Source organism: Pholcus phalangioides, unplaced genomic scaffold (assembly GCF_987345545.1).
Source record: "Pholcus phalangioides strain wild (caught in Gottingen) unplaced genomic scaffold, Ppha-v1.0 ptg000020l_1, whole genome shotgun sequence".
Lineage (NCBI taxonomy): Eukaryota > Metazoa > Arthropoda > Arachnida > Araneae > Pholcidae > Pholcus > Pholcus phalangioides.
In genome coordinates this window covers 5,164,811-5,177,284 of record NW_028301613.1, presented here as the reverse complement: position 1 = coordinate 5,177,284, position 12,474 = coordinate 5,164,811, and positions in this window count along the sequence as shown.

Here is a 12,474-nt window from a genome sequence, read left to right as displayed (position 1 = left end):
CCTCTTGCTAGAGCGGAAAGCCAAGGCAATGAAGCATAAGTGAACGATAGTTAAAGGCGAGGAAACCACAGGTAAATGATCACTTGGAGCAGCAGGTACGGCAATGGGGCCTCGGGTGAGCCGCTAGTAAATGATCAAAGCATCGGAAGCCCCAACTAAGTTATTATTGGGGGCGAGGGAGATGCGGGCGCAAAACGTGTATCAGAACCCCCGGTGTATTTTCCTACGCGGTCTAGCGCGCGTGCCAATAGATATACCATGCTGAACAGCTTGAAGGAAACATTGCCTCGGGTCATCATTTTGCTTAGGGTTCCGAGATGCCGTTGACACTGCTCCGTTCTATGTTTCAATACTTTTGTAATTCCAAATATTTTCGAATAAAATTATTTCCGTCAAGAAAATGTGATCTTGATCTTGTGATTTCTATCTTGAATGTTTGGTGATTTGTTCACTGATATACGTATCTTATAAGAAATACCTCGTGTTATTTCGGTGGCGTGTCCCAAAACGAATAAAGGTCTCACACGTCATAAAAAAAACTTGAGTGACAAATGATATAATGATTGCTGTTCAAACAACGAGCTCTATGAGTAATAAAATGTTACGCCTTGTATTTAGAAACTTGAAGGAAATTTCGTTGCTTAAAATGAGTGGACAAAATTTCATATAGTTAAAGTATCGATAAACATAGTGATTATCGAAGTTTCCTTGTATGTATTCTGTTTGGAAACGCGTATGAGGCTTTTTTGGATCACGTGATGTTTCCCTTTCCTTCAGCGATGGTTTTGAGGGACACCTACACTGTCAAAGGTGGCGACTTTCTTTAGACGCTCATGAAAGGAGACAGGTAGTTTTCTCTCTCAATGATAGGTGCTTGATAATGCAAAAAAAATTCTCTTCATAAGTTCTATAGGTACCGACCTGTCTGGTTTAGAGTAAAAAATGCTTGAACTAAAGCTACTGAATTTATGGGCCATCGGGAAATTTAAAAAAAATCACTACACTGCTCAAAACAATTAGGGGAGCACATGGTTTTAACAAAATTACGCAAAGATGTATACCGATAAGTAACATAAAATGAATCATCCATAATTTAAAGCCTAGCAGGAAACGGAAGAAAACTTCATATTCAAATCAAAGTTCATGACGTCAAAAACCAGAAAAAGGAGATAAGGGCAGAAATCGGGATGTTGCACAAACGTCTGTTTTACTGCCGTAACAGTGAAATTCGATTGCGTAGTATTGTTTTTTGAGACAAGGTGACTTGAGGATGTCTCAACAACGTGATTTACCGGAATCCATGGCATGGCGTGTTATAGGTAGACTGGAATCCGGGCAAACACAACGTAGTGTCGCGGACGCTGTTGGAGTCGCCAGAAGTGTTGTTGCAAGGCTGTGGAATCGATTCCAAGAAACAGGAAATGTTAGACGTCGACCAGGGCAAGGTCGGCCACGCGCCACTACAGCAACTGATGACCGGTATATACGGTTAACAGCCCGTCGAAACAGAACAAAGAATGCTACGCAGCTGCAAAGACGGTTGCTCTTGGCAACAGGACGAAGGGTGTCCAGCCAAACAGTACGTAATCGGCTTCATGAGGGAGGGCTCTATGCACGTAGGCCAATGGTCTGCATTCCGTTGACCCCACGCCACCGTGCGGCCCGAAGAAGATGGGCTGCTGAACATCGAGATTGGGAGCAACATGATTGGAGCCAAGTGCTGTTTACAGACGAGTCCCGATTCAGTCTGGAGTGTGAAACCCGACGTGTTCTGGTATGAAGGGACAGGGACACTCGAAATAACCCCGCATTCGTTCGTGAAAGGTCACAATACAGACGAGCTGGTTGGATGGTATGGGGTGGAATCAGCATAGGCGGACGTACATATCATTCGGAATGGCACTTTGACGGCCCGAAGGTATGCAGACGAGATACTGCGACCTCATGTCATCCCTTACGCTGGAGCCATTGGAGATTCCTTTGTTTTCCAGGATGATAATGCCCGACCGCATAGAGCTCGTCTGGTGGAGAACATGCTTGAAGCTGAAACAATACAGCGTATGGAATGGCCAGCGTGCTCTCCTGACCTGAATGTGGACGACGCATTGCTGCGCGACCAGGGCCGCCTGTTACTGTCCGAGACTTGCAGATTGCACTTCTTGAGGAGTGGAACAGTATTCCCCAAAGTCTGATCGATAACCTCATCGCATCCATGGCAAACAGGTGTGCAGCAGTCTTAGCTGTTCGAGGAGACCACACGCCCTATTAAAACTCATGCATCATGTCTAAACAGTACTTTTTTTTATCGTTTACATGTAACCAAATTGTTGCCCTAAATCATCTTTTCATGTTTTTTCCATATTTTCAAAGAATTAAAGCTTAATTCCAAATTTTTTTACGTCTTTTTTCTGTATTGCGCATTGATACGCGTGTACTATCCATTGTATGCCAATACGTGGCTGTCTCGCACGGTTTTCTTCACTTTTTTGCTTGCTCCCCTACTTGTTTTGAGCAGTGTATATGTATAGGAGCATTTTTTTTTCATGTTTGATAAAATGTATGAATAAAAGGTTGAAATAAATATTATAGAATGTTTATATCCAACTCGAAAGTAGGGCCAAGTCAAAGGCGTCGGAACCCCCAGAATTGGTTCAGAAACTAAAATCTCTTTCACAAGTACTCACGGGTTCGAACCAGGTTATCGTTTGCCATTGGTTTATCTCTAAGCAAGCTCAAGATTTCAAGAACTAAGAAGGCGATTTAATTTTTAAAACTTATTTACGTGGCGGTAAATTACTACAGTAAAATTTCGCATTTATATAGTTAAAACGACACTTTCAACATTGATTTCCGCGGCGATCATCCTGTGCTTGTCCCTCAACGTAATGATGATGATTATTATTACATACGAAAAGCCCAGTTGTGTTAGTAATCCCGCCCACTAACAACCGTTATGTTTCGTTTCGAATGGATGTTTAACGACTGTCAGATCGGAATAGAAAAAATGTAGCACTTCCGTCGTATTCTAAAAAAAAGACATTGTTGCAAAGCATCAACACTATAATTTTCATAGAAATAATTCTTCCTTTCCCACCCCGTTGCCACTAAAAAAAACGAATGAAAGCAAAAACCACGGGAGAAGAAGTTGCACTTCCCTATGGAATTAAAAACATGGGATCTTAAAATGAAAGATTGATCCCTGTTATTTAACTTATTTTTTTCCTTTTAGATATCAGCTAACGTAACTTGACGAAGGTAAAAAAAAAAACAAATGGCGGCTGTATCAGTGTTACAAAATGAATAATAATTATGAAAAAATTAAACCATGGTCAATAAATATCATGAATAAATTAGAAATCTGTTCAGTAACAACATGACTATGACGCACTGCAAACAGTTACGAGAACGGCGGAGGATGAAAGGTTAACGTAATGAGTGAAAGGACATTAATGTTATGGTAATGAGCGAAAACTTGTTGCCCTTGATGGTTGCCCTTCCTTGATACAGGAAACGCTGCTCTGACAAACGATTCGTTAATCCATCTTAACTATGATTAATTACCCGACATGTGCGGAGTTTTGAAAATGTATATAACTGTATATACCTATGTAGACAGAAAATATAAACAAATGAAGTTTTCGAAGTGAGCACCCTCAGCGTGGACCGTCAGAAATGATTGACTTGATATAACATCCTCTGGTCCTCGTGATGCGCGTCCATCACTATACCCACACGACTGCACGGGAGTGAAAAATCCTAACGTATTCCGGGACGTATAGTCCATGCATCCTTTTCTGTGTTAAAATTCAATAGTATGACTTACAATTTGTATACGAAAGCACATCGATTCGAAACTCATGAATCCAAACATTCTTGAATTGTAATAAAATCCTAAAAGATAGAGCATGGCTGGGGTGTCTAGATGCCCCTTTTCCTTTTGAATCGAACAAGCACCCCCCCCCCCTTTCGCTGGTCGGCAATGTCAGCCATTGTTCCGAAGGACGACACCGTGTCGTACTTTCATTCAAATAACATTAACGTGGGTTAATTATTTATGAGAGGTGTTGACAAGGCAGGCTTTATCACCAACTGGTAATTTCAGCCATTGCTGTGCAATTCGTCACTGCAATGCCCCCGGGCACGGTAGCCCAGGTCGGTAAGATACTCGCCTAAAGTACCAAAGGATGTTTAGAGGTGTCGCGAGTTCGATACCCGGTTCGTCCTTGTAAGAAAACTTTCCTGACACAAGGGTACGACAAAAACGGCGACATGACCGCAGAAAAAATTGCTACCGCAGGAAGTCCCCCATCGAGGGATAAGCGCACCAACCTCTGATGAGCGTAAAAAGCAAGCCTGCCGTTCGGAATGTGCAATAAATTGTAGGTCCCGGTATAAAATTAGCCTTCGTGAGCAGAAAATGACCGTGGTGCGACAAAAATGATCAAATGATGCCCCGGCGAAAGATGCTTGAAGATGTCTCGGTGTTTATCAAGGAATTTGCATTATGTCCCGGCAGGGCCGTCTTAAGAGCATCATGGGCCCCCGGGCCAAGTGATTTTTCTGAGGCCCTACCAGGCAAATTCTTGAAAATTTCAGCCAGATTTCATTTTTGTGAGGCCCCTTTTCTCTTGAGGCCCCCGGGCCGTGCCCGGGTGGGCCCATGCCTTAAGACGGCACTGTGTCCCGGTTGTTTTTTCTTAATCGAGATTTGTCCTGGTTCTGGGGACAAATCAATTTTTAGTTGCATGATCTAGTCAACCTACCTTGTGTCAATGGACTATGTTTTTTTACCATGAATACGTCTTTTAAATCATCTTCCAGACCTAACTGAGTGCATCTCAGAAAAGTTGGGGTAACGAAACTACTTGAACACATGAGCGTTTTTGGTGTCTACGGATGGATCTTGCTGATAATGTGTGTAACTAACCTCCTTTGCTTCTATGATTACGTGACTAAGGCTTTGGGTAAGAGCAAAAATGTCGACGTTGTTTACCTTGATTTCCAGAAGGCATTCGATCGGGTCCAACATGGCAAACTCTTGAAGCGTTTACACGAGATTGGAATAGGGGGCAACTTGCTGAATTGGATAGAATCGTGGTTAAGAGATAGGTCGCAACGAGTTATGGTGAACGGGGAATTCTCTGGTTGGACAGACGTCACAAGTGGAGTTCCTCAGGGAAGTGTCCTTGGCCCCATACTTTTTTCACTTTTTATCGATAAACTCGATCAGGGTATCGATGGAATTACTAGCAAATTCGCAGATGATGTGAAGCTAATGGGGGTAATCGGGAATGAAAGCGATAGGGAGTTGCTCCAGACCAACTTAAACAAGATTGCAGCATGGGCAAATGAATGGAGCATGACGTTTAGCGTAGATAAGTGCATGGTCGCTCATTTTGGTTCGAACAACCCACGGTTCTCTTACGAGTTGAATGGTGTCACTATCCCGGATGCAACTAGAGTCACCGATTTGGGAATTCTCATTGACGAGCGACTTAAGTTTTCTGAACATTGTTCAGCGGTTGTCAAAAAATCGAATAGAATGCTTGGTCTCATTTTCAAAAAGGTCTCTTCGCGTTCTCCTAAAGTCATTCTTCCGCTTTTTCGAGGCTTAGTTCGTCCTGGACTGGAGTATGCTGTAAGGTTTTGGAGACCATACCTACAGAGGGACATAGACTTGGTTGAAGGGGTGCAGAGAAGAGCTACGCGTGTCCTTATTGGCACACAGGGCTTGAGTTATGAAGAAAGACTTCATTTTTTGAATATGTTTACATTGGATGAACGCAGGTGTCGAGGAGATATGATCGAAGTGTTCAAAATTTTCAATGGGATGGATAGGATGGACCATGAACTTTTAGTACACCGCCAATCGACTGCTTTTACAAGGGGACACCAGTATCGATTGGTGAGGGACAATGCAAGGTTATGGTGTCGCAGGGAATTTTTCTCCAATAGGGTTGTTAATAAATGGAATAGCTTACCCCCGGAGGTAGTAAATTGTAACACAATTGACACGTTTAAAAAGAAATACGATAAACATGTTGGGGTAAATCGAGAAGCTATCCATTCTTAGAATAAGACAACCATAAGTATTCTTTATGGGCATTGTATAATATTTTATCATGTGTATATATTGTTTGTAATTTGTGTTAATTGCATTTTTAATTGGGTTGCTGTATTTTTGAAACATATGACAACCATATTTTTATGGGCATCTTTTTATCAGCCACCTCGTTGGGCATTTTGCCTGTTGTGGCGTTGTATTTGTATTTGTATTTGTATTTGTATTTGTATAATAAATTCAACGGTACCTTTTTTTTGCTGATATGCCTTCTGGTTGGTATACCTGCTGTGCGGTACACTTCCGCACCGAAGTTGTTTTAGGCTATATCTGAAAAAAAAAAATTAGGAAACGCAAATATAGATGCTAAGGTATCAGAAAATAGATCTCGCCAAGACAAACGGTACATAACAGTACCTTACTGATGTTGGTACACTTCTTGGTGTGTGTACTAGGCATGCAGTACTATGAGCGGGTCCGTTCCGCTCATAATTATTCGTTAATTATTTGAATATAAAGGTAATTAGTTAAAATTGTTAATTTACTTACATGGTTAATTGTTTAAGGATTATTTTGTATTTAAAAGATTAATTGGAAGGTGACTAGGTAACAGGTGTGGTATTGAGACTTTGTGTTTGGTAACTTGGCTTTGGGTAGTTGTAAAGAACACGTGCAGGGCGGCCACGAGTGATATAAGATTATGTAAGAAAGGAAGAACGTTGTTTAGGCCAACTGCCGATGAAGCACAATTCATCTGGCAAGGTATGAAGCTATGAAATAGAATGTAGGATGGAAAATACATGAATAGGGATGTCAATGGATTCGGGACCTTCACTGAAAAGAAGATGCAATTTGAACGCAACTTGAAAAGAGAGAGGGTATTGAAGAATGAGGATATTAGAAAGAGATCGAATCGTCATGTATAGGTTACCCGTAAGCAAACTGTCGGTACGACTTTCACACGGGTGTATAACCGTCACCTGGCATGCTCAAGGCTTGGTGACAGGAGAAAAGTGTTTTTCTAAAATACGTGAATAGGAGCTGTTACGGAATGAGATTCGATTTCTGAGGCGTAGGTGTGGAGAAGTTAGGGAGTACGAGAATAATGAAATGGTGAAAAAATTAATGAATAGGAAGGATATTGCTCGCTTTTAGAAATGGATGTAAGAGAGGAAATATAAATACAAAGCGGCATCGCCAATTAGAGCTCTTGTGCTCTGCTTGTAACATGGGGGGGGGGGGTCGCCTTAGGTATTGATATGAAGGTGACCGGTGCACGTAGGCATTCTGATTATTTAGGAACGGGCGAATTTTATTAGGGATGAATAGCACCGATCTTCTCCGGAATGGTCACGCGAAAGTCCAATCAAATTGCCCTTGCTTGAGGCCGCAAATTGAAATGTAGCACGGAAAGAAAAATTGCGAGACGGAGCGAATCCGGGGTTCCAAGGAGGAGCCGAAGAGGATGTAAAATCAGGAGGCTGATGATAAAAGGGAGAGTAAGAGAGAGATAGAGGGTAGAACGGAGATGGAAAGTCAGAGATAGTAAGAGGGAGTCAGACTCTAGATATAGTGGAGAGTCGCGGAATATAAAAAAGGGATAAGTGCCGCCCTAGAGAAATTGCCGTGCGGAAAAACAGCAGCAGCTAAGATGGCAAGGCGATCACACACGAGGACTGGGGTGAGTACACCACTCTATCGTTTCCTTAACCCGTAATGTCCAGTTAGGTAATTGTTGAAGTCGTATATAGTGTGTAATGTCTCAGATACAGTATAGGTTAATTGCATTGGCGCTGATCGCATAAAACAGTAATTGTTAAGGAGACTATAATTAATACATTATAGTCTATATTGATGTCTGCTGCGTTAAACCTCTCTATGAAATAAATTTTTAAACTTCTAACTTGCCTCCGTGCGTCTAATAACTGGGTTACGATAATTTGTTTTTATATGGCTATAACACAACGCAATGTATGTAAAAAACTATACGATCGAATCTTGAGACTTAATAATTGATTAAATACTTAGTAATTAAGTAAGTAAAAGTCAGCATGAACGACGGGCTGACAGTACACTCTCATAACGAAACTGTTCTGCACTACGTGATCATTTTATTAAAAGCCGAATAATATGTATTTGAAAGAAATGTCTAATTTTCCCGTTAACTACGGGATGTATGGTCATCTCATCCATGTTACCATGTTACAATTCAATTATGTGACTGCTACAATTGGCTGCCACGAAAGCACATTGATCCAAAACGCACAGATCCTCTTTCAATCTTTTTCCCGAAAGACACGGTATGACTAAAGTAACATATGACCCGTACTTAATTACCCGTATTCATTGCTTTCTTCTGAAACTGGACAGTTTCTTCGAATTGGGGCCTTAGCCTGAAATTTCTTTCGCATTTGGGACCGAAATGATAGAACAAATAGTTTTAGTTTAGTTTAGAACCGAGCACACCCAGGCTCTGTCGCTTTGTGATATAAGCTCATTGATCGTGAGATCATGGGCGTGCGACCCCCAAGCAGCACAACCACACACCCAAACCCCAAATCCCGCTCGACAAAGTCAGGACAGCACCGCGAATGCGATTCCCCCTCCATCCCGACACCCGTGACAAGGCCCCACCGGCGCGGTCCACAGCGTCCTAACACGCCCCGCGAAGGAAGACCCCCGACCACCCCTACCATCCCCACCCCCAAGAACTTCTGTTGTGGATATGGACGTGAGAAATGCTCTTGTCTACGCCATGAAGTACGAGGCAACCCGTCAAGCTTCGAGACGAGAGCGACAAGTTGTTCGCGGCGCTGTTGAGGAGGACGCTACGGCGGACATCATCAGAGAGCTGAAAGATCTCCTGAAGAGTGCCAAAAACGATCGTGGGACCCGGAAAGACAAGTCGTTGGGAACCTGGAAAAGCCATGAAAAAGGCCACCTGCGGAGAGCATGCTCAATTGCAGCTACCGGTACGGAACATGCTCCATGCCGAGTGTACCACGTCTCACAGCTGCACGGTGACCACGGACTCCATGTAAGAGGCGAGATTGATGGACTGCCGTGTAGGATGGTCATGAGACACCGGAGCCAACGTGAGCATCGTCAGGACGGACCTGGCTCGGAAATTTCAGCAACGACTTCTCTACGTACCACCATTTCTGACGCTGCAGACAGTCACGGGACAGCAAATGGCTGTGCGCGGAAAACTAGAGGTCTCGGTGAAGTTCGCCACGGTCGCCTATCGACACACCGTCTTCGTGGCAGACATAAGGGATCCGTGCATCATCGGAGTGGACTTCTTGAAGAAACGCGGATTTTCCTTGGACATGAGGAACGGCCAGTTGCACACGCGCAGGAACGTATCGCCCTACTCGGTTGTGGTCGTAACGAAGTACCTCCAAGGAAAGTCATGGACATTCCAGAGGCGGAAAAAGAGTGCATCGCCGATGCAGAGAAGACCAATGACAGAACCGGAACTGTTCTCTCACGAGAATCATATGGTATGAAGAGGACGATCCAGCCTCGTAAAGAAAAAGCGCATGGAAATGCCAACGCCCGGACGAGAGGACCGGGTACACAGAACCGTCGTCGTTGCCTCAAGGCGGAAGAGAAGTACGGGCTGGCGAACCCTGTAGTGAGACGGATAACATCTCAAGTTTAGTTTAGTTTAGAACCGAGCACGCCCAGGCACTGTCGCTTTGCTATATAAGCTCATGATAGAACAAATACTTGAACATATCATTCCATATATCAGTTATTTTCTTAGGGGTAGCCCCCCTCTCTTGCTACGGTCTTGTTTTGAATGCCGTATAAAAGGTAAAACTTCGAGGGCCGTATGAAGGATGGATAGCAGTGTTTCGAGGACCCCGTGGAAATTGAATTGTTGCTTTGATTTCAAGAGGCCGTTTAGAAGTTGGACAACTTCTTCAAGACCCGTGTGGAATCTAAACTGCTTGGAGAGCCAGATAACGTCTTCGAAGTTAAAAGCTGAATAACTTCTGGAGCTGTATGAAAGCTGAAAAACTTCGACGACGGAACAGAAGGAAGAGGACAGAGTTTGTAGTACACTCATGACCTGCGAACTCCGAAGGCGCATGTACGGGGGGGGGGGAATCAGGCCTGGGTGGCAAATTTTGTGAATGGTGGTCAAAAAAAGCGATAAAATTGGTGAACCCCGAGGAGGCGAAACCTTAAATCCGCCCCTTTATCAGAATCGAGGCCAGAAAGTCCATGACACCATATGGATAGAACATTGAATGAAAGCAGTCAATAAGGCAGGGTGAGGGGGGCAAGGATCACCAAAGAATGTTCACAGAGGTGTATCAAAATCACCGTTGAATGAAATTATCTATCATTAATCACGCACGTGCTTATAATCTTCCCACATAAAACACGTGGTTAAAAGGAGGTTTCTTTCGAATTCCATCAATCTAACCTTCGGAATAACCAGTCCGCCATAACCGTTAAGCTAATTATGTAACCACGCACACAACACCGTTATCCGAACGAAATATCGTTGAAAATCGGTTTAATCAATGGAGTGTGTGATCATTTGCCCACCGATTCCATAGAATTACTGTAATCAGTTTCGCGATTATGTATATAAATAATGTTCTGAGAAGTGGGTTTCCTTATAGTTCGCAGCCTTGAAAAGAAAGTTGTTACGAAGTTGAAACTATCCAAGAGTGTCACATTAACCCAATTTTCATTTCTGACTCCCCATACCATAAAGAATTTATAAAATGCGGGACAATAGCCGAAATTTCGTAGCGAGAAATTATTATTTTTATTTAGAATGGATCGGACACTTTTATTGCGACCCGCGACTCAGTATTGAAACGCACAAATAAATATCGCGAAACGTTGAATAGTGTCGAGTGTCTTGCTGGGATGTCCCGGTTTTTATTATTAATGTCTGGGTTCTCAATACGCATGATCCAGCCACCTTAGGATTAGTTTTTCTTTTCCAGAGGATCTCTTACGACATTGAATTCAGAACACGTATTAGGATGTTTTTCTCAAAATACTTGCGACGAAGGAATCCGAGATTATTTTCACACTGGACTTCGCATCTGGGTACAGTTCTGAATTTGAGTACGAAGTTGACCAGGCCCGTCGTCATTTAGGGGGGGGGGGGCCTTTTGAAAATACACTACAAATGGTGTATATATATATATGCGTACCTTTAGTACATGCTCTTTGCCACCCCCCCCCCCTGGAAAAAGTTGAAATGACGATCCTAAAGTTGACCATTCTGTATAGTCAGTGTCGTCTTAACGCATGGAAAACCACCCGGTCACGGCTCAGGGGTCTCAACAGAAGAGAGGGCCTCAGAAAAATCACTTGGCCCATGATGTTCTTAAGACGGCCCTGTGTGTACAGTTACGATGTGCAGGCATTCCGTTGAAACTTACGGCCCCAGGGGCGTAGCCAGAAATTTCGTTCGTGGGGGGAGGGACCAAAGTGATGGAACAATAGATCTGGCCATATTTTTACCTTTTTTCTGCCATTTTCTCACATTTCGGGGGGAGGCAGACCCATAAGTCCCCCCCCCCCCTTCCGCTACGCCCTTGGATAGTCCACTAAATTCGAAGCCAAAAAAAACATTTGGGTGGTTTGATATTTCGTAATGAGACAGTTCTGCCAACTAAATATTGAAAAATAATTTGATTTCATCAATCTTTGATTACACAAGTGTAGAACCAGTGCAAAAAACTTATTTTGCTAATTAAAAATTAGGAAAAAACAAAAACACGGGATATCTATATGACCTATGTTGTATCTTTCGAATTTTATCATAACTCGAATGTTCTAGAGATTCATGCTGTTTTTCCTCGATGTGTTTTTTTATACCAACTTGTAGATATGTTACTGAATTTCAATACAGGCACAATGAATAGACCATACATCCCGGAATGCAACATTAAAAAAAAAAATCATATTATTTAGCTGTCCTATATTTTCACAACTGTTATTAACAGACTAGTTTTTTTTCCCCCTATACTTTGGCTGACTATATTTCCTCGAGAAAAATACGGAAATTGGGATTCCAAATTACAAGGAAATACAGGACATTGCTAAAAATGATGTCAAAGATAAGCGAAGTTGCTGACTATTTTTTAATATTCCTACTTTTTAAGAAAGCAATTTTTTCGTAAACATTTTTATCATTTAGTGCCGATATTACTAAAATTATTAAAAAATCGCCAATGGCGGTAAATGAGGCACTACTGAAAATTGCAGATATCCTATTTATAGCCATAATTATCTTAATATGATGTATGAGTTCGGAAGATAATTTCAATCCTTGATTTTAATAAAGAATAAAAATTCAAGCTGGCTTCCTTGAAAATGAGTGAAAAAAACGGGACATTCAGAAAAAAAGAGCAGAATAGCCGAAAAATATGTGA